The sequence below is a fragment of the Taudactylus pleione genome, unplaced genomic scaffold (assembly GCF_031769625.1).
Source record: "Taudactylus pleione unplaced genomic scaffold, aTauple2 ptg000129l, whole genome shotgun sequence".
NCBI lineage: Eukaryota > Metazoa > Chordata > Amphibia > Anura > Myobatrachidae > Taudactylus > Taudactylus pleione.
The window spans coordinates 22,039,533-22,062,586 of record NW_028284531.1 but is presented as its reverse complement, the minus strand read 5'-3'; positions in this window follow the sequence as shown (position 1 = coordinate 22,062,586).

Here is a 23,054-nt window from a genome sequence, read left to right as displayed (position 1 = left end):
GGGGCCTATTTAACAACAATCTATATTACCAGCAGCATATTTAGTTTAGTATTTCAGTGATACTAACGAATATGCCACGGGTATTCATCATTATTTAACCCTCCGGCAAGGCCTACTGACTTTTCCTTTTCTCAGTGGCATCCTCCACTCAGTTGCTGGCAGTCTATCGCTGCCAGCAATGAGCTGTGGTGTCATGCGCATACGTGATGGCCAGTCTGCACATGTACTTGACACTTTCACCAGGCCGGGACTAGCCACTGCTTGGAAGGCTTCACTGAACCCGGGAATGCTGTTGTTGGGCCCCCCATTGCAGGGACCGTATCGATACAGGCATTTATAGATGGCGTAAGTGGTACAGTGACAAACATCCATAAGTTAAGTTTACCCAGCACTGTTGCCCAGTGCCCAGTTGTAATGGGATATATTCAGAATCCCCACAGTGGGAATTCCGGCGTTCAGAATGCCGACGCTGCAATCCGGATACTTATCAGAATACCAGCACCGGGACTCTGTAGGTAAGTAGCGGGGTTAGGGAGATGGTTAGGGTCAGGGTTAGGCACTAGGTGGAAGGTTAGGGTTAGGCACTAAAGGAGGAGGGTTAGGTTTAAGGTGCGGGAGGTTAGCTTTAGGCACTAGGGTGGCAGGTTAGGTTTAGGTACTGGGGAGGGAGGGATAGGGTTAGGGGTTAGGTTAGGGTTATTTACCTAGAGCCGTCCAGATTGTAACCTGGTCAGCATGGCAATGTCAGGATTTTGACCGCCAGGATCCCGAGCACTGGTATCCAAAACCCATCCCGTGTAATAGCTAGATGAAGATATTAAGTGACTGAATGTGAGGGGATTGTTAGAGGACATTTAGCAGGAGCTGCAATGATAAATATTGTTTATCTTGAGATAAACTTCACACAGAAATTTGAAGTAGAGACTGATCCAAAGATGACTGAATCAGTTGAAGTTCACTAAAAATATCAATCTAGGGTATGAGCAGGCTCTGTCATCAAGCATAGACCGTTTAGATTCATAAAGAGGAATACTGTGGTTGGGTTATAGTGCACAAAACACTTATTACAATTAAAAATTCACTTTTGTAAGCAAAGAGGTTCAAAGACCACAGATAGGACCACAGACCTTCGAACCCTAAACATAAAAATTGTCATGAATAATCACGTTCATTTAAAAGAACACACCCAACTTTTCTTCCAGGGGCTGTATGTATAAAGATATTCCTTGTGTATTCTCCTTTTCACTTGGATGTGGCTGTCCCCCGGTGGTTCTAAGGGTTGTTTTCCAGCAGTAGGACGGTGTGGATCCGGAGGATACCCGGGACTCCTGAGGATTACCCCTTATGTTATTATAGAACTGAATCCATCCACTTCTAAAAGCCCTGCTGGTAAAAGCTTTTAATTCATCTAACCTTGGAGAGAAATGCCACTTTTCCATTTGTGGATTACATAGAATTGTTTTTTACGTACATTGTATATGTGTGTTTTATTAAATGGTATTACACTATATTTTTTCCTTCATGTGTTTTATCCCGCATATATACTTCACACATCACCATTTGTGAGAACATTGGGATGTCCAGAAACACATAGTGAAAAGTTGAATACACAAGGAATATCTTTCTACATATAGCCCCTGGAAGAAAAGTGCACTGTGTTCTTTTAAATGAACGTGATTATTCACGACAATTTATGTGTTTAGGGTCCCAGCGCTGGTGGAACAAAGCACCCTATTTCTATATATTGCTGAATTGTTTATGTACAGGTGGTGGGGATCACCTATTGCTGTGTTTTGCCACTAGCAGAAGGTTATGTGCGCAAGTTAAACCTCACTTTTACTTTCATATTGTTGAGGACCACAGACCCTAATTTTATTGTATGTGTCATTAGTTATAGGTTTGCATGATGGCACTGTACTTACAACTATAGTGTTGCACTTTGTTTAAAATCATTTCAATTCTCAAATTTTGTTTAGGAATAATTATAGCGTAATTGCAAAGTTTGTATGATGTGGGCAGAACTACTGAAGGCTAGCTTTTAGTAAATGTCTAATTTATTAGCAATTTTTTTTTTTTTATAAATAAATTTTTTATTTCCTACAGTAATAAAATGGAATATTTTACTAATTCAAAACAGAACTATGCGTGCCACAGTCAACATCTTGAAAATTAGTTTCTATAACTGACAGACCACATAGATCATGGTACTAAGAGAAAAAGACTGCGTAGTAGTAATGAGTATCTGCCGTAAAAATGTAGAGTCATTCATATATCTAATCCTTTAATCCCATGATGCAGAATATACTCATTTATTTCCATTCTTTTATTGTTTGAAAGGACATTTTTATTCAAATTTAACCCCAATAACCAAAATTCTTATATTCAATTAATTTACATTTGATGGTTTATTTAGTGAAAATGAAAAGAAACTCAAACAGCTGATCCCATGTCCTCTCTCTCCAGGGTTACTCAGCACTTGGATGAGGCCAACGAGAACTGGAATGGAACCCGACCCAGATATTACTTCGACAAGTCTGTTTCTGTTTTATTGTGTGTCTCACAGACACAATAAAATGTCAGCCCCTTTCTCATAAAGTTTGGGAGGAGACCATTCATTGTCCCTGATCCAGACAACAAGTCAGAATTTTGTCTGAAGTGCGCGTTAATCTGTATGCATAGCAATACTGCTTCCTAACAAATTAGCATAAAACACTGCAGGAGGTAAAACCTACATGCAGGCAGATGCTGTTTATAATGTGGTAACACCTCTTGTCTCAGCTGACCATTGTCACATCCCGCCTTGAAAGATGACAGATCAGGACGCCACAATTCTACACAGATTTGTCTTTTGAATAAAGAAAAAAAAAAATCACAAAGGGGATAAAGAATTGTTTTTTTTTCTTCCTTTATTTAGCGTGAGACTGCGTTACGGACTTCATCTGTTTATTGTCAATTAAAGCTGAATAAAGACACCTACCTAAATCTTACATTGCTCTTTTTAACAGATACATATTGGGAAAGCCACGTACATCAGAGTGCTGTAATTCCAATTTTATGAGTCATTGAGTCCTGAAATATGGAAAGACTACATTAAATGCACATTTTATCATATCTTATATAGAGACACAGAGGTCTTTGAGTGAGATTACATGACTCTCATCGTCTGACAGATATATCTGTTAACCCTAATACATCCAGTAGAAGGCAGAGCAAAGATTGTTTCTTTTTTGTAAATTAGCTTAATCATATATATTATTTTATTTGTTTTTACACTGTTGACATCTATAGTGTCAACAATGACATAGAAAACAAAAAAGGCAGATAGAGAGAGAGGGTCTGTGATTATTAAACCAGGAAAGATGAAGTTAGGGCATTGACCTTTGATTTTACATTGATTGTTCATCTTCAAGGTCAGCAGAATATTTATAAATACTGGGGTTCCAAATTAAATTGTATAAAACTAAACATAATTGAAATCAGTAATATATTGTATTCTACAACATTTGTTGTGATAATATTATTTTACCATAATGCCCTTCCTTATCTGTATAGTGTTAGTTGATTTTATAAAACTCCACAGTATCACTTTTAATTTGCTACATATGGGGATTATTTGCTTACATTTACAAAAAGACACTACATTACACTGCATTGAATAAAACTGTTTAATATATAAGCATATAGATTATATGCAATGCAGCCCTTCAAGCAAAATATTGCAAAAAACTGTTATATCACAGCATTTTTAGAACTCTGGTTAAGTGGTTGGTCCCTGATGTTAAACTAGCAACTGCTTAATCACAGTTCTAAATCTAGTCTTGATTTTGATTGTGCCAAGTATACGAGTTTATAATAAAGGTTAGTAAATGCTATAATAAAGTCTAATTTCTAATTTTTCCACTTTCCAAGTCTGTTTAAGTACCAGTCTTTTGACTACATGCCATATTTTTCTGTTTCTTGCAAATTCATAGGCTGGTGTCACATGGGTGTATTATGATGCCTCCACTTGATACAGTCAGGTCACTTCCGGGTTCACGCTCAACGCACAATTCATCGTATGACAAATCTACAGTCTGTGTGGTATATGGTCACTATCAGTGGTGGCTCCAGAGGTGGGGCTGCAGCGCAGTCCAAAATTCAAATAGGGGAACCACACAAACTGCCCTTTCAAACGCTGCCAAACATCACCTGATGGGACTCACTGGCAGTTGGTGTGTCTCCTCTATTTAAATTTTGGACTGTGCTGCAGCCCCACCTCTGGAGCCTTCACTGGTCACTATTGTACACCCCTGTATATATTTCTACTTTTGGAAAAAGAAATTGAAAAAGCAAAGAAGAAAGTTACTTGCTGTAAGGGGAGCAGCACTACCTCAGTAAAGCCTCCATGTGGACACTTATATACGTGTATATATATATATATATATATATATATATATATATATGGCACCGCACCAACACCCTGTGTTCCTACCCACGCTGATGTGCCCCTATGAAAATGTAAAGTATTAATGTGACTCCTGCCATTGTCTAATATAGGGCATGATTTAGCTGGTTTCATTAAGGTTCAGGGACTTTTTGCACTGCCCCCCTCAGCGGTGGTGGACGTTAGGGGACAGTGAGTACTGTGGCAGGCTCAAGGATTGAACTAGAGAAAACGGCAGTTGGTGGCTGCGCTGTGGTGAGGTCACTGCTGGTGGGAGCAGAGCTGCACGTTGTGTGTGTTTCACCGGATTCCCAGTGGTATTTCCCAATGACCGGAGGGCTTCTCCCTTGACAGGCACTCGGTGAGCTGCAGAAGAAGGTATCCAATCAGTTGGGGAGAGCAATAGCTACAGATAAAGAGGACATCTTGTCAGCCCTCAGTTATTAGTTGGAGCCAGCGTTAGTGTATGGTACAGGCCGGTAGCCCTGCATTACTATCCACACACAGCCCAAGTCCATATTAGAAAGGGAAAATGCCAGAGACAGTATAACCCTTTAGCTCAGTGTTGGCTAACCTTGACACTCCAGCTGTTGTGGAACTATATATCCCAGCATGCCCTGCCACAGTTTTAGCATGCCCTAATAGCAAAACTGTAGCAGTGCATGCTGGGTTATGTAGTTCCATAACAGCTGGAGTGCTGGAGTAGCCAACACTGCTTTAGCTGAACAAAGCATAGCCTCAACCATTTGCCACTTCACATAACAGTGTTGTTAATAGCACAGAGTGAGGAGTTACTACCATAATGTAACAGGCAGTTCCTCTGAGAGTGCCAGAAAAGACTATAGAGAGTCAGTCAGCTGATCGCACAGAGCTAATAGCTCCGCCTTATAGGAGGAGCCAGGACTGGGCAGTGTAATGAAAGTACCCAGTCAGTACAGAGAGGGTATAGTGTTCAGCCCTGACCAAAGAACAGCACCAGAATCTTATTAACATCTTTCGAGCTAGCAAACTTTCCAGTAATAATATTCTCAGAGACTTCCTGGAGCACAGTACTAATGAAACTTTGTTGCTAATGCTGGGATGTTTACAAAGTAACAACTGAGATAACATCAGTGTGTTGCAACTATTTCTATGCAAAACGAAGACACTTTAGTCCTTAATTCAGCACAGTTTAGCAAACACAGTATGTGCTGTGTAACAGATATAAATCACAGGCTCCGTAACTCTGATAAAGAGTCTAGAAGGAGGAAATACGTTCTGGCGAGTGCACCACCGAGCTCCATCGTACTGAACTGATTTATCTCACTTTATGGGGCCCCAAGGTTAAAGTTAATATATTAACTGCCTTGTTCTATGTACAATATTGTTGACACTGTGATCTGTTATTGAGCAATGCTTTAATTTGGTTGTAAGTATAAGAAGTTTGTTTTGCTATAAAAGTGTTTTATTATAGGGATAATACAACCGCATAAGTGTAATATTACAAAGCAAAACAAGTCTACCCAGTCACGTTTCCAGTTAAATATATTGTATAAAACATTATTGTGGTGTGGTGCTTACCGTTGGACACCACCTCCCTGCTGATAGCATAGGCACTAACATATGCGATCAGCAGCACAAAGGACAGCTCTTCCGATAAGAGCTGTCCTTTGCGATCTGCCATGCGCCGTGGACTTCCGGGTTTATGATCCAGGAGTCCATCTGCGCATGTGCAGAGTGACGCGGCGGCTGCAGGGCATGCTGGGAGGGATCCGATCGGATCCCTCATACCAGCGCTATGCGGTAGAAGCCCATAGGCTTCTATAGGGTGATGCCAGCAAAAGCTGGCGTTACCCTCCGCTTTAGGAGCCCAGCGGCCAGGAGAATGATGCATACGGAAAATGCGGTAAACAGGGGTTTTACCGCATGTTCCGTTTAGTGCATCCCGGTCCAGATCACTTTGCTCACATAGCACTGGATGCATCCTTCTTCATCAAAACAGCTGTATTGGAAGAAACATGGATGACTTGCCATAACAATTCTAAGCTGGGACAGTTTCTGAAAAAAATTGCTGCTGCTCGATGCTAATATAATTTGTTCTCCGGGAGATTGCCACCTAGCAACAGCTAGTGGGGTCTTGTGCAGCAAGCATTCTGATTATCTGCTGAAAAGCAGTGGAGTGAACACAGTATTTTCAATCACTAACCTGCTGACACTAATGCTGGGTACACACCTAACAGATATATCTGCAAATTGAGTGATCTGCAGATATATCTGCAGATGATGGTTGGTCATACACATTGAACAACCATCATCTGTCATCTGGCTGCAGGTCCCACTGGCCGGGGGGGGGGGTCATGCCCTCTTTCTACTGCAAGTGTACAGGCAGTCATCTCACCACCTGTACACACCGCACGATGCCCCAATATATCTGCAGATATATTGGGCATTGGCTGTGCAGTACAGCCGACGCAAGATGTCTGTGAATGATGTCTTTCACAGACATTTCAAATTGATCAGCCAATATATCTGCCAGTGTGTACTCAGCAAAACAGTGAAGCTGCTCCTGCCTAGCAGGCTAGGTTGTGCACAGGTCACATGCACACTAGCAGCTGGGGGGTAGGGTAGGGGGGGGCTACTACTCACTGAATCAAATATTCTCCCAGCACCGAGGATGGAGGTACATGTCAGTCTCTGCCACAGACACACTGAAGTTTTTCCATTAAAAGTGCAAAATAGACCCCAGAAAGTCCAACAAAAAGACATATTGCAGTAACCTCAGCACCCTCGGCCTCTGAGGAATTATTAGGAAGAAAAAAGGGAATAGTTTTAATAAACCTCTGGAGGATGAATTCCTATCAGATTCTGAGGTAAAATCTGATATTGACCACTTGGAATTTATTTCAGAGGTAGGAACAAGTGCAAGGCAGATGTTTATTATGCAAAATAGCTCCTCTGCCCATAGCAGGCACCATTCGTACAGCCGTACACAGGTGAAAAGTTCCCCACACAATTACCCAGCAGCGGGTCCCTCATCCTTGCACCCTCCATCTCCTAAAACCTCACCAAGCATAAACTGGGAATCTGAGAATGTCTGCAGCATTGCCTTAGAGGGGTGAACTAAGCAAACTGCACGTGGTAGTGGTAGCTTTAGAAGGTAGGGTTCCCCCTCAGAAACTGTATTCCTCTCACTGGCCCATCCCTATAGCTGTTTTCTGTTGGTGACTCTTCGTACCTTTTACAAAATAACTTACCCTTAAACTGTAACTCTCTGGACCTCCAAGAGACTAGAATACAGGTCACAACTGTACAGGGAGTAAAACCTAGGGGGTCAATCCTATTCCAGACAAAGGGTGCGAGTTGCCATTGCAACGGCGTTAAAACGATGGCAATGGAAAGAACCCTCGCACCTGCTCCGAGCCCGAATTCACTGAATTTTGCTTGGAGCCCTATGGGGCTGCAAGCAATTTTAAGCAAATCTAGGCTGCTGTAAAGTGCGTACCCGTGAGATCATCGTGGCTAATAGGAATGACCCCTAGATTTCAACCTCTTAAAATATTCACACTTGGAAAAGCTAAATAAATTTATTACTTCGTTTCTTCACCTTCCCTGTATCTCAGGACATTAGTTACTGTAGAAAGTCGCAACTTTTTGTATTCTGTATACTTTGTTGCATTACTGAAATTCAGACTCCAGCTTGTTAGATAAGCTGCAAACACACGATTTTCATTCATTTTTTCAAGGGAAAAATTACCGAAAATCATTTACTAAAATCTTTCATTTACTAAATGTAATGAAAGATTTTTTTTTGAACTACAAACAATTTTTGCATATTCCCTTAATGAAAATCATTGAGTTGGTCAGTCTGACTGAACTACAAACTACCAACGTGAACGCGCATGAACGATAATCGTTCATCGTTTTAACTTAGAAAGTGAACGATTTTTCCAACGATTGAACAGTAAACTATATTGTTAATGATAATCGTTCAAAATATCGTTGTGTGTGTATGTACCTTTAGTGATTGTTCAGATGTGCTTAGTAAACAGCTTGGTTACAATTACAAATACATCTTCTGTTTCGTAACAATCAAATCATTCTTTATTACAATTTATGGTACAAGCAAAAAAGGATTGCCATTAGTAAGCTTCTGAAAATCTGATTCAGGGGCTGATTCAGACCCGCTCGCGAGCGCAGGACGCACGCTAGCGGGTCGATGGTGCTGAATTGCGCATGCGCACGACGGAGGGAGCTCCGTTGTGCGCATGCGCGAGACCCGAATAACGACGGCCAAGCTGTCGTTATGGCTCTCGCACCAAAGGGGGCGTGCTGTCGATGGTGACTGACAGCACGCCCCCTTTGGTGGGCGTGCCGGGGGCGTGGCTGCCAGACGGAGGCGTTCCCATGGGAACGCCTACCGTCTGAGTCCGGCCCCACTGACATCACTAGTGATGTCAGTGGGAGTGATTTTGGCTCTGATAGAGCCAAAATCACTCCAGGGCTTGCGGTCACTGAGACCCTACCGCAGGGTCTCGTCACAAGCCCGATGGTCGCGACGGTCTTGACCATCGCGACCATCATCATGGACGCTCGCTATAGCTGTGGGTGGTAACCCACAGCTATGCGAGCGTCCATGAGGCCGCTCCAAGTTGAGGGAGGAGGGCCCTGATTCAGAGCGAGCGCTCTGGTCAGAGCGTCTGGCTCTGAATCAGGCCCTCAGTCAGCAGTAGCCGCTCAAAGCTGCTGGTGTGCATGTGACCTATGCACAACCTAACCTGCTGGGCTGGTGCAGCTTCTCTGTTAAGGGTATATTTTAGAAGTGGAGGTGTTGCCCATAGCAACCAATCAAATTTGAATTATCATTTATCTAGCACCTTCTAAAACAGGGGTGGGCAAAAAGCGGCCCTCCAGCTGTTGTTGAACTATACATCCCAGCATGCCTTGCAACAGTTTTAGCATGGCCAAATAGCAAAACTATGGCAAGGCATGCTGGGATGTGTAGTTCTACTACAGCTGGGGTCCGCCTATTGCCCAACCCTATTCTAGAAGATAATAGGTAGAATCTGATTGGCTGCTACTGTATGGGCAACACCTTCACTCCAATAAACCCGCACTTTAGTAAATATAACCCCTAGTGTTGGTAGGTTAGTGATGGAAAAACGTTACTCCTTTGCCTTTTAGCAGAGAATCAGGATACTTGCTGCCCAAGCCCAACTAGCTGGTGCTAGGTGGCAATCATATTCCCAATAACAAATACAGCTTGCAGACAGGGGCATCACAATGATTTTATGTTGGGGGGAGGCAAGAGATTATTTAATTTTATCACCCTGTTACACCCAACCCTCCATCCTCCTCTTCCTCTCCCTCCAACTTGCCTGTTGCTGGTCAGCAGCACGAAGAAGGAGGTCAGCACCATAGAAGAAGGGGTGGGAGTGACCAGCAGGGAGGAATATGCAGAAGGCAGGGGCTGTGCACATTATAGAAATAGGCTGCACAGCTACAGCCACTGCACTGCACAGAGAAAGAGGCATCTTTTAACTTAAATTACACCTTCTCCTCCGTGCAGTGCAGCCTATTGCTATAATGCACAGCCCCTTACAGTCCACAGCCGCCACTACACTGACGGCTCTCAAATGTTTTGAGGGGGCTGGCCGCCATCTTGCCCCCCCTGCACAGACATCTATGCTTGCCTGTCGTAGGTTACTGCAAACTACAGTATCCTCAGATAGTCATCAAATTCTACATCAAAACATTCCAATAAGAATGAGAATGCTAGGGGAAGTATATGGATAGGTCAATTTTAATAAATCAAAATTGATCAACATTGATGTTATGTTTCTGGGTCTAAATCATACATTTACTAGCAGACAACTTTTGATTTTTCATTATTAGTAAATGTGTGGTTTAGCCCCAGAAACACAACATAGATGTTGATCAATTTTAAATTGATCAAAATCAATGAAAATCAACCTACAGAATATATACCCCTAACATGGCTACCGAAAAATCTCAAACTCAGCCTCCAAATAACTGTGAAGTTGCTAAAAGTGACGACATCAGATTCTGCAACTGTGAGGAGCAAGCCCAAGTACTCAAATTTACTAAAACAGCAGGAGCAATGTTTAAAAAGACACTTTACACAGCAAGGAACCCTTGTTTTCACAAATAAACAATGATTAATGCACAATTGAGAAAGGGAAGCCTGCACACTTGTTTATAAGTATTGAAATTAAAAATATATATATTTTTGTCTGCTGCATGAAGCAATTCAGATGCTCCAAGCCACTTGGGTACTTTGGCTGCACAGTCCAGCCAATAAAGTCAATATATTTTTATTGTGTGCAGCAATTTTTAAGCATTTTCTGTACTGTCCGTCAAGCCATGCCTTCAGTCACAATCCAGTCAGGGGAGGGAGTCACAGACAAGGGAGAGTGTCACAGACAAGGGAGAGAGTCACAGACAAGGGAGGGAGTCACAGCCAAGGGGAGGGAGTCACAGACAAGGGAGAGAGTCACAGCCAAGGGGAGAGAGTCACAGACAAGGGAGGGAGTCACAGACAAGGGAGGGAGTCACAGACAAGGGAGGGAGTCACATCTTGAGTGTACAGATATGACTCATTGTGAATATGTTGCAGCAATGTGAGTTTTAATCACAAATTGAGACTAAATTTCATAATGATTCTGAATAAGGCTCAATGTAAGAGATGAGGGGCAGTTGGTGACAGCCTCTCTACTATGAAAGCCCTAATCCCTCTCCTTAGGGACTGACATAAATGGTGAGTAGGCAGGAGGTGGGAATAAAATAATGATGCTCCCTGGTGGTTGGAGTCTAAGGGTTCTATTTACTAAAGTTCAGGTTTTTAGAAGTGGAGATGTTGCCCATAGCAACCAAAACCAATCAGTTTCTACTTATCATTTATCTAGTACCTTCTAGAATAGATAATAGCTAGAATTTGATTGGTTGCTATGGGCAACATCTCCACTTCTAAAAACCCGCACTTTAGTATATATACTCCTTATACTTCAGACAGTGGGCCTGATTCAGACCCGCTCGCAAGCGCTATGTGCTCGCAAGTGGGTCGATGGCTGGGCAGTGCACACATGTCGCGTGTGCGAACCCTGGAGCAAGTGAGAAATCACTCACTCCAGGGCTCGCAACAAAACGGGGCGGCTGTCGATGTTGATCGCCCGCTCGCCCCATTTTGTAGGCGGGGAGGGGGGGTGGTTGGCCAAACGGAGGCGCTTCCGAAGGAAAGCCTGCCATTTGGGGCGGCCCTACTGACATCACAAATGATATCAGTAGTGTGCTTCTGGCTCTATTAGAGCAGGAAGCTCACCGGGACTTGCGGGAATGAGACCCTACCACAAGGGTCTCGTCGCAAGCCCGATGGTCGCGACCATCACCTGGCCACTCGCAAAAGCTGTGGGTGGTCACCCACAGCTTAGCGAGCGGCCAGGAGGCCGTTTTTTTTTAAAAAAGCGGCCGCCCTGATTCAGAGCGTGCGCTTGCTTTTTGCGAGCGCCTCTGAATCAGGACCTGTGTTGATTAGGGTTTATGCCTCCTCTTGCACTGGTATAGGATTGCTGGAAGTAACTGTGGGTAACAGCTGCAAGCAGGGGCATTTCTTGTTATTTCTGGGTCCCATAGCAACATATGCATACCTCCCAACTGTCCCGAATCCAGCGGGACAGTTACGTTTTTATGGGGCTGTCACGCTGTCCCACCCGCGGGCCGCAGTGTCCCGCGGTGGGGGGAAGTTGGGGAGAGCACATACCGCTGCTCTGCATAGCATATTCCATATTGAGCAGTGGGTGTGCAGGAGGAGAACAGTTGCCGTGCGCATGCGCACGGCATCTGTTCTCATGTGTTAGGTCTGCCTGGGGACTACCCAGAATCTCGGAGAGTGCTGGGTACGCCCCCATAGTGACGAAAACGGGGGAAGCCACGAGGCTCTGTCCCATTTTCAGTAGACTCCGCCCCTTTTGTGTAAGCCAAGCCCCCTTTTGGCCATCGGTGCGCGACCTCTCCCTCCTTGGGAGGATGAAAAGTTGGGAGGTATTTATATGTAAGCGTCCCATTTACAAAAAACTAACATGCTGTAGAAGCATGGGACAGACATAGAAGACAGACTCTCCTCAGCTGTGGGCCCAATAGCAGAGGGGAGCAACGATTAGAAGCCCATAAGCTTCTATTGGGCTACGCCATCTAAAGATGGCATTGTCCACCGCATTCAAGCCCTGGAATGTATCACATTCTGGGGCTTGGTATATTTGAGAAATGCGGTCAAACCCCCAAAACCAGCATTTTGGGGGGTTTGACCACATTTTTGACAGTGGTGCATCCCGTCCTTGGTCCCTACCTTGCCGGTAAAGGAGTGAGAAGGATCGACTCTATCAGCAGGTTCAGTGTTCCAGGAAGAGTGATTATATCCCCACTAGGATAGTGCTGTTTATATGTCAACAGTAGGACAGTACAGGGTACACAGAACATTACATGACAATACAGTACCCAAAACATAAACAGAGCACAAGTAACAATCAGCACACAATTTTCAGTACACAATACAGCTGGGAAGGTGAAGGCTGTCATTGAAGTGCTAGAGAAGAAGGCTGTGAGAAAGTAGGGGGTGGACCATGCTCCTAGGAGCTTACAATCTAGGGGATAGGGGAGACAGACAGATGACATGAGGCATAACCATGTGAATGGGGACCTGAGTACAGGAAGCAGGTGAGGTAGAGATAGCTGAGGCAGGAGGGTGGGGTGAGTGACCTGGTGACAGGGTTATGTGGTGGAAGGGAATGCTTTCATGAACAAGTGGGTTTTCAGTGCACGTTTGAAGCTATGCATGGTTGGGGAGAGCTTGATGGAGTGAGGGGGCTCATTCCAGTGAAGGGGAAGCACGGGCAAAATCTTGGACTAGAGTGTGAGATACAGTAACCAGGGTAAAAGAGAGGCAAGGGTCATTGTTGTGTGTGAAGCTTGGTATGATGAACTGCCTATTACACATCCATCTGAAGTGCTGCAATTGCTATGGTGTGTGTTGTTATACAGTTATATATAGTTTCTTTAAACAGTTACTTGCATATGTGATTTTTGTACCAATAGAGGTACCAGGTGTGCCAAGCTGGTACATAAATCTGTCTCTGGGCAAACCAACGAGCCATTTACCAGATATCCTCACAGATACTTTAAAAGTCACTGAGATGTCAGCTTGTAGTCAGGCTAAACACAATTATAGGCAACCTGCGCAATGCACCATTTTCATACATGTTGCTAATCATACTAGGATGTTATTTGGTCAACTAACCCATGAGCCACACCTGGGGCTGATGCTGAATTGGCCGCTTATTTATTATACCCATATGGATCTAAGGTGCATCCAGCTCTATGTCAGTAACATATAGCATTGGACAGACTATGTCAGGCATACACACATCCAAGTACACTTACACTGAACCAGATCATAAGCACAAGAAAAGTTATTTAACATTTGTTATAATAGTGAAAAAGACATTCGTTGTCTAACTTAAATAGGAACCTTCTATAATACAGCAGATATAATGTTCCTCCTTGCATACAAATATACATGCACAATCAATGAGGAAAGACCTGTCGAAAAATGTTCCCACAGCACTCTGCATATATTTGCAAAGATATGTTTAAACCACCAGGCCACGTCAAGGCTTCTCTGTTCTAGTGGTCCCTAACACTACGTGATAATAGCACCCATTTTGGGTCATATAATTACATACTGCTATGCTACATAATAAAAGCACATACGTATTTCTAAATTTAGAGGCAACTCATCTGGAGAAACCCCAGTTTAAAAGAGGAGGGAGCCCGTTTGCACACTTCATGCTTTTGCTGTTGTATAATGGAGAAGCCAACAGATTAAAATTGTATTTAAAATTAATTGTTTATTAACATTTATTTATATAGTGTCAGCTTATTCTGTAGTGCTTTACAATTGGAAACAAACATAGTAGTAAAACAAGATAACAGACAGAGAGGCAAGAGGGCTCTGCCATCCATTGTGCAATAGGAGAGTGGTGCAGAGGTTCGGTGCCACTACATATTGCATATTGGTTGACCCAGATCTCAAGGGATAAAGTTATTGGTGATCTAATCACATGTCCATGTTTGGCCATAGATAGATAACACATGTACGTTTTCAGTAAACTGCGTTGAGAGCCATAATTGAATAGGATAGGGCAAAGGTTCCCAAATGCGGTCCTCAAGGCTACTCAACAGTTCAGGTTTTAGAGATTTCCATGGTGGAGCACAGGTGGTTAAATCAAATGACTGAGGTACTAATTAAGACACCTGTGCTTAACAATCGAAATCTCTAAAATCTGAACTGTTGGGGAGCCTTGAGGACCGCTTTTGGGAACCTCTGGTATAGAGTGTTGAGCTTAGGAAGGTAGTCTGAAAATTTTATAAGCTCGACTGAATAAGTCAATTTTAAGGGAGTTTGTAATGCACGGATAAATTTAACCTCCCTATTGTTAAAACATAACTTGTATAATACCTAAGCATATATCGATAGGCAGCGGATTGTGCTGAGAGTTATAATCTTACAACACAAGTAAGGAGAGCTTTACTCTGTGCCATATGTGTTTAATCAAAACAACATTAACCTCCAATACTGGATATATTTTTGTCCCCCATAACTACATTGTTTAATTATTATTATTTTTTAAATAGGGAAAGAGGTTCCAGTGAGTTAAGTATTTGAAGAGGCACTTACGTTAAAATAGGTGAATCAATACAAAATTAATTTAGTGCCCAGTGCCTTTGTGTAGATTGGGCTTCATTTATTTTAGTGATGTTAATGGCTCATTAATTGTACCACTGTCATAAAGTTGGCTGAATATAGCTAATTTTTAACTAAAAAGAAATAAAATATTTGATCATACTATGACATGGTGAATGTGGTTCATGACAATAAAAGCAAAATAAAATTATATTTTACTTTAATCATGTTTTTTTTCTGAAAGCGCTCAGCACAATAACATCTCTGATGATCCTGAATCTAGATTAGATGTAAATATACCTTACAATGGAATAACACATCTAAGGAGAGATTACTGCAGCAATTCCAATCATTTTGTAATAATGAATTTTACAAGATGAATTTTGTGATTTCACAAAGGCTGTAAACAAAGTTCTAAAAGCAATGGTAGACAAAACCCCATTACATATTTTCAGGTAGAATTTGGGAGGAAGTACAAAATACCATGTAACATTGTACAAAGCTGTGTCCATAAAGATAATCTACTTGTTAAATATAAAAAAAAAGTACTCTATGAACACTGGAATTATTAAGCTACGATAAGTACATATAAATAGATAACCATATGTGACAGAACCCCATAGAGAGCTGATGGATTTTGTACATCTGATACTTGACTTCAGATCGATGCAAGGTCGTAAAGGTTAAATGGTACATGTATCCCTTGTGACCCAGGGGTCATTTATTTGGCCATTTAACCATCAAATACAATAGTGGGTGGTTAAACAGATCAGCACTGTTCATGGTTTGCTGGATTAGCAACTGATCTATTGGACGTTAGGGATTAAAAGTCCTTTGTGATTATCCGTTAGCATTAGACTCATATCCTACATAATCATTTCAAAGTAACAGGGCTGTTTCACAGGCAGCTCCCAAAACGGATGTCTACAGGAAAGTATCTTGCAGTAGACAGATTGTTACAAATAGAAGAAATGTCAAACTACACTTGTCAAGCATTCTTGACACATGATAACATAAAAATAAAGAGAGTAGACTGTGCTTGATACATACGTATCTTAATTCCTCCTTCTACAACCCGCCTTTTAAATCAGTCAATGAGACTCACTAGGGAGTGTATAAAATGTACCTGAATGTAGAAGTGCTTAGACAGGCATGATGCAAGTGCTGCTGCAATTGACAGACATATGTTTCATGTACTGTAGCATCACTGTTCCACTTGGCATCTTGTATTGTCTAAACCTACTTCTAAAGTAATCATATAAGTAATTTCAACATGCACGCATTGAAGAGAATGCATACTGTCAAACACGCTATAAACAGAATCACTTCTCACATGTTATATTGCATTATGTGATAATATAGTTTCATTTATAGAATATCAAGAAATTATTAATGAGTTGTTTTCTACCCAATATATTGGGCCCCTGGGTAAATATCAGTTTAACAAGATGTCTTTTCTGGCATAGATCAACAAAGGCTGGATGAGAGTTCTTTCATATTTAGACAGACTCTATATTACAGGACCCTAACAAGCAATGCTCTGTAAAAATTATCCTGGGATTCCTTAGAAATGTATATATTAAAAACCATACAATTTGCTATCCATAATTTGTATTAGGCATTAATTCTAAACCTGTCTCAATGATATATGCCTTACAGATACTGTATCTGAAGATACTGCTCCTATTACATCCATTTTTTTGTTATTGCATAATAATTCTATGAAGTCGTTTGCTTGTACAAAGTGGTCTCTACCAATGTGAGGACCCAACATTAGGCTAGCACCAGATATCTCACCATACAAGTTGGGTATTTCCCACTTCCAGGGTCACACATATGAATATCTTATAGCAGCTCAATTCCAGTTCACCCTATTTGTATACCGTTAGCAAATCTAAGATGTACATGACAGAAAACATTTTTGTCTAACCAAGCACACTTGAAACAATGTTTACAGAAATGCAGCTTAATCAGATATATAGAAACCTGCATATATACCCTTTTTAGGAGTCATAGCTATTGTACCTTCTGTAGGCTTGTGCCAATACATGATGCAGATGCTGATGATGACATTGTGGAAGCTATGTACATATTTGCCCATTATGAGGGATCTGCTTATTGGGACATGCACAACTCTGCAATCGAATGGAAATGTGCTATTTTTGCATGAACTATTGTTTGAGTCATTTACGTTCAATTTACTATCAACTTATCATCAGCCAATCATTGCTCAGACCATCAAATACCTGGGTATTTCCATCCAAAAGACTCAGAATCAGCTATACACAATTGATCTCACAAACTCTGTTCTTGGTTAACCATTCCACCATATTTAATTGGATACATAGATATATATTAAAAAAAATTTTTTGCAGAATTGCTTTCTCTTTATAGAGCTGTACCAGTGCACTACCCAAAGAAAATCCTTTACAAACTCGACATGATAATTTACATGTAGGCAATAGAGATTGACTTTGAGGGTGGATTGGCTCTCCTAAAACTGTAGTTTTGTTATATAGCAGTACAATTGACCTTTGCCTTCTGGTGTATACTGATAATCAAATGCTGTTATAATTGAATAATTCTTCCTAACTTGCATAAACTAGTTGATTTTCATGCATGTCCAGTTAGCTACATTGAAACCTATGTACATCCAAACATCTGCAGGGGTGAGTAGCTCCCAAGCTGTCAGACAGGCTCACTCATTTTGTCTTTGTTTTAACAATTATGCTGTACAGTTTGTATGTAAAGAAGTATAGGTAACACATAATCTGTTATAATACTGCCCATCTCCTACAACTATGCATGTTTATTTCCTATCATGACATTAAAGCATGACCCATGCAAAAAATGATGATTTGCCAGATATCCAGATGCTATATATATATATATATATATATATATATATACACACACACATATATACATATAATACACAGTATATACATGCAATATATATATATAATATATATATTTATATATACACTAGCTGAAGTACCAGACGTTGCCCAGGTTTTCTTCAAGTTATTAAGTTAGGCATCCCAGACCAGACCAATTGCCACCCTCTATGAAGTTTTCATCCAAATCCATCCAGTGGAAGACTCTGAATAGGCTCCCTGGGTCAAAGTCCTGCCCAGTGTACACCAACGGGAGGTCCGACTGGGACACTAACCCTCCTAAAACCTGTCCAGGATCTAACTAGACGACCTCGCTTTGGTTTCATCCCAATTGGTGCAGGGGTGTCCAAATGCATAACCGGACAGATAAATAAACAGACCAATGCAATTTATGTATAAGATTAAATTTTTGGTTTAAGATTATTATGTAATGTCGTCCAAATCCATCTAGTGAAAGGCCCAGAATGGCTCCCTCGGTCAAAGTTCTGCCTGGCACACTCTGCTGTAAGGTCTGACCAGGAGCCCAACCACTCCATTAAGCATCCCAGACAAGTTGCCACCCCTATGTGAAGTCTTCATCCAAACCTATCTAGTGGAAGGCCCAGAACAGGCTACCCGGGTCAAAGTTCTGCCCAACGTCCCCGGGTCAAAGTTCTGCGGAGCGTACACGAACGGGAGGTCCAACCGGGACCTCTACTCCCTAGTATGTCTTCTGGGATCCAATGTTACAGCTCCAACGGGAGGTCTGACAGGGTCCCTTACCCCCCTAAAACCTGGCCAGGATCCAACTTCACCACCTCGCATTGGTTTCATCCAATTCGGTGCAGGAATTTTATATATAAAATATATATACAGGTTGAGTCTCCCATATCCAAAATGCTTGGGACCAGGGGTATTTTGGATAACGGAATATTCCGTATTTTGGAATATTTGCATACCATAATGAGATATCTTGGGAATGGGACCCAAATATACACACAGAATGCATTTATTTGTTATATACACCTTATACACACAGCCTGCAGGTAAGTTTATACAATATTTTCAATAATTTTGTGGCTCAAGCAAAGTTTGTATACAGAAATGAAATTTATGTTTCATATATACCTTATACACACAGCCTGAAGGTAATTTTATACAATATCTTTAATAATTTGTGCCGTAGAAAAGTTTGTGTACATTGAAACATCAAAAATCAAAGGTTTCATTATCTCAGTCATGCCAAAATAATTATGTATTTCGGAATATGTGGATATGGGAGACTCAACCTGTATACATAACTTGCAAAGTGAATTATATTTCCAGTCTTATTAATCACCCATTGCACTTCAAAAGAAAAAACTGGTCAGTCTCTGGTTAGTCACAGTGCATACGCACATAAAAGGTGTGAGAGGGAAGTCAATTGGATATGAGAAAAAATGCAGAGCTGGCCATTGGGACTCCTTTGGACAGCAGGATATTTTATATATATATATATATATATATATATATATAATGTGTGTGAGTGTGTGTATGTGCGTATGTGTGCGTATAAGATTGTGAGGCTTACCCGATTGTCAGCTGACCACAATAACACCAAAACACCCATGCCGTTGTCACCAAATCGAGGAGCACCTGGGGCATCTGGGTCTGGGATTCAGCTCTTTTCCTCCTGCAGCCTAAATCCATTCTTATCCTTTGCTCTACCTCAGCTCTGGAATGGAGAAACAGTCTTTTGAGACAATGACGCCTCATCTCATGAGATTTAATTGCAGTGAAGCTTTGTAGTGACCACTGTATACAGAATAGCTGAGCTGCAGAGAAGAACCAGGGCAGAGGCAGAGAAATGCTGTACTCTACGTTCCGGGTACCAATTGTGGTGACTGTGTGTGGGGGCCCTTTATGTGAAGGGCCCCGGGACGACTGCCCCTGCCGCCCCCTGTTAAAACGGCCTTATTTCTCTGGCATATTTATAGAGATATTCCATGTACAGTAATTAATGAAATGCCAAGTTGCAATGTTTAATTTACCTTAGAAGATATGAGATTTAAAAGTGAATGGCGATATTATACAATACAGAAATCAATTATTCAACTAATGTGCAGTGTGTTGTAATTTGGTTTGTTACCTACCCTTTACTTTTCCCCTTCGTGTGTCTATAATATTTGGATCCCCATGGCAGGGCCTTAACTATGTGTTTGAAGGCCCATAGCAGAAAGTTTGTAAGGGCCTCTATGTACCACTAAAGTGTGAATAATGTATATAACACATGTCCCTTTGACAGGGAAGATGGGCCCTGACAAGGAAGATTGCCCCCCCCCCCCCCTGCTCACTCTGGGCCTCATAGCAGCTGGACCCTTTGCACCTATGGCATACTTACCAACTCTTTCTGAATTCAGGGAGACTCCCTGAAATAGTGAAATAGTAGCAAACTCCCTGAAGAGTCTAGTAATCTCCTTGATTACACCTTATGTACATTCATATTGGATCATCATTTCCCTGCATTGGTGAAATGGTACGATGATGTATCAGTGTGTTCTCATCAACAAGTAGATCTTACAGAACAACAACTGCTACTTTGTGGGTCATTTACATTTGGATGTAAGTCATTTTATGGCACGCCTCTCAGATGTAGCAGTACATGTCCACTTTACCACCGCGCTCATAGGTGTTGCTTTCATAATCTCCCTTAAATGCTTTTTCAAAAATAGGCATGTATGACCTATGGTAGTTACACCCACGCCTCATGGCATTAGAACCTAAAGACAACAATAAAAGGTAGTATACACATCATATCCGTACATGTGCCAGGTGCCAGTGCCCAGTAGTGACATTTTGTTTTGTTTTTTAGATGAAACTAATACAATTTACGAAAGGAGGTATTATGCGGGTATGGTGAGGAAATCTAGCTTTAATAGTTCGGAGACAAGGCCAAAGGCAGCACTGTTACAATCATTACTAGTGCCTCTTTGGTCTGCCGGCAGCACCTTCTTCCACTTATATTTATTTTTTACAATACGTTATTAAAATGATTGCATTTAGCAATGCGTTACTTAGAAAATATTGTATAGTCTTATTAAAAAAAATGTTGTCATTATTATTTATCTGTGTAATAGATCCTATTCAGTTAAGTTAAAATGTTGTAAGATGTAAGCTCCAAAGGGGCAGGTACTGATGTGAATAATGTAATATTGATTTTTAAAACACTAGGTGGCGCTATATAAATAAACAATAACAAAAATAGTAAATTATTGGTGCATGTGTTATCTACCCTTCTTAGATTGTAAACTTGCTTGAAGGAAAAATCTGACTGCTTTCAATTATATCATGTTGCTACATAAAATATATGATCTCTGCACTTTACAACACTGTTTTATGTTAAGCTTTAAAAAAAAAGCATAAGAATAGTACTAACAATCATAACAGCGTGGCTTAGCTTTTAGGGCCTGATTCTGAAGTGGGAGTAAAGCAAGTGCAAGTAACGGTGTACCAGGACAAACCATGTTGCACTGCAAGGGGTGCAAAAACATTGCTTTATATTTTTTTGTATGCGGGGTACATACTGGCTGCTCTTGTATATAGCTAACAAATACTGGACAGCTTTATTTTTACATTGCAATTTAGATTTGAGTTTGGACCATACTTGCCTACTTTTCTGGAACGGCCACCTCATCAAGTCCATAGTGCATACCAAAAATCACACCAATAGTTCTATTAGTGCAGGTAACAGTGATGCCAGGTATAGGATCTCATGTGTAGGCAACAATGAACCCAGTTGTAGGAAACAGTGATATAACGTGTAGGTAACACTGAGGCAAGGGGTAAGAAACAGTGGTCCCTGGTCTTGGAAACAGTGATCCCAAGTGTAGGAAACAGTGATCCCAGGGGTAGGAAACTATGATTCCATAGGTGGGAGACAGTGATCCCTGGGGTAGGAAACAGTGATTCCAGGGGTAGGAAACTGTGATTCCATGGGTAGGAACAGTGATCCCAGGGGTAGGAAAAAGTGATCCCAGGGGTAGGAGACAGTGATTCCATAAGTAGGAGACAGTGATCCCTGGGGTAGGAAACAGAGGGCCTGATTCAGAGCCACTCGTAAGCGGCCGCTCGTTCGCTCCGAGCGATGTTCGCACATCTGCGCATGCGTATGGGTCGTAATGCGCATGCGCCAACCAGTCATTGCGGTCGGAAATCGTGTGTTCACAAAATAGCGAGTGCCTGCTAATTTGAGTGACAGGATGAGGCGTTTATGGGTGGTAACAGGGGAAAGTGATTGAAAACGGGGAGTGGAGATCCGACCGCAGGCATGCCAAACGGTCAAACGGGCGTTTTAAGGGTGTGCATAATTAACAAAGCAGCGTCATCGGCCACGTCACTTGGTTGTCTCTTAGCCTGAACTGTTCGCATGAGTGCGGTAGGAAAATCCAACCACAAGCACAGCGAGCAGTTCAGATGCCTTTCGATGTACTCGATTAATCTAATAAATAGCGGAGATGACGTATGATGCGAACGGCCAGGGGGCGTCTTTACAAAATAGTGAGCGCATATTTTGTTCGCTCGCTCAGACATAGAGGCGTCAACAGACCGCAAAGAGTGAGCGCTCTATTAAAATATCCGGCCCCTTTTTCTGAACGAGGGAGCGCAAATAGCGTCCAGCTCTGAATCAGGCCCAGAGATCCCAGAGGTAGGAAACAGTGATCCCTGGGGTAGGAAACAGTGATTCCAGGGGTAGGAAACTGTGATTCCATAGGTAGGAAACAGTGATCCCAGGGGTAAGAAACAGTGATTCCAGGGGTAGGAAACTGTGATTCCAGAGGTAGGAAACAGTGATCCCAGGTGTAGGAAACAGTGATATAACGTGTAGGTAACAGTGAGGCAAGGGGTAAGAAACAGTGATTCCTGGGGTAGGAAACAGTGTTCCAAGTGTAGGAAACAGTGATCCCAGGGGTAGGAAACTGTGATTCCATAGGTAGGAGACAGTGATCCCTGGGGTAGGAAACAGTGATTCCTGGGGTAGGAAACA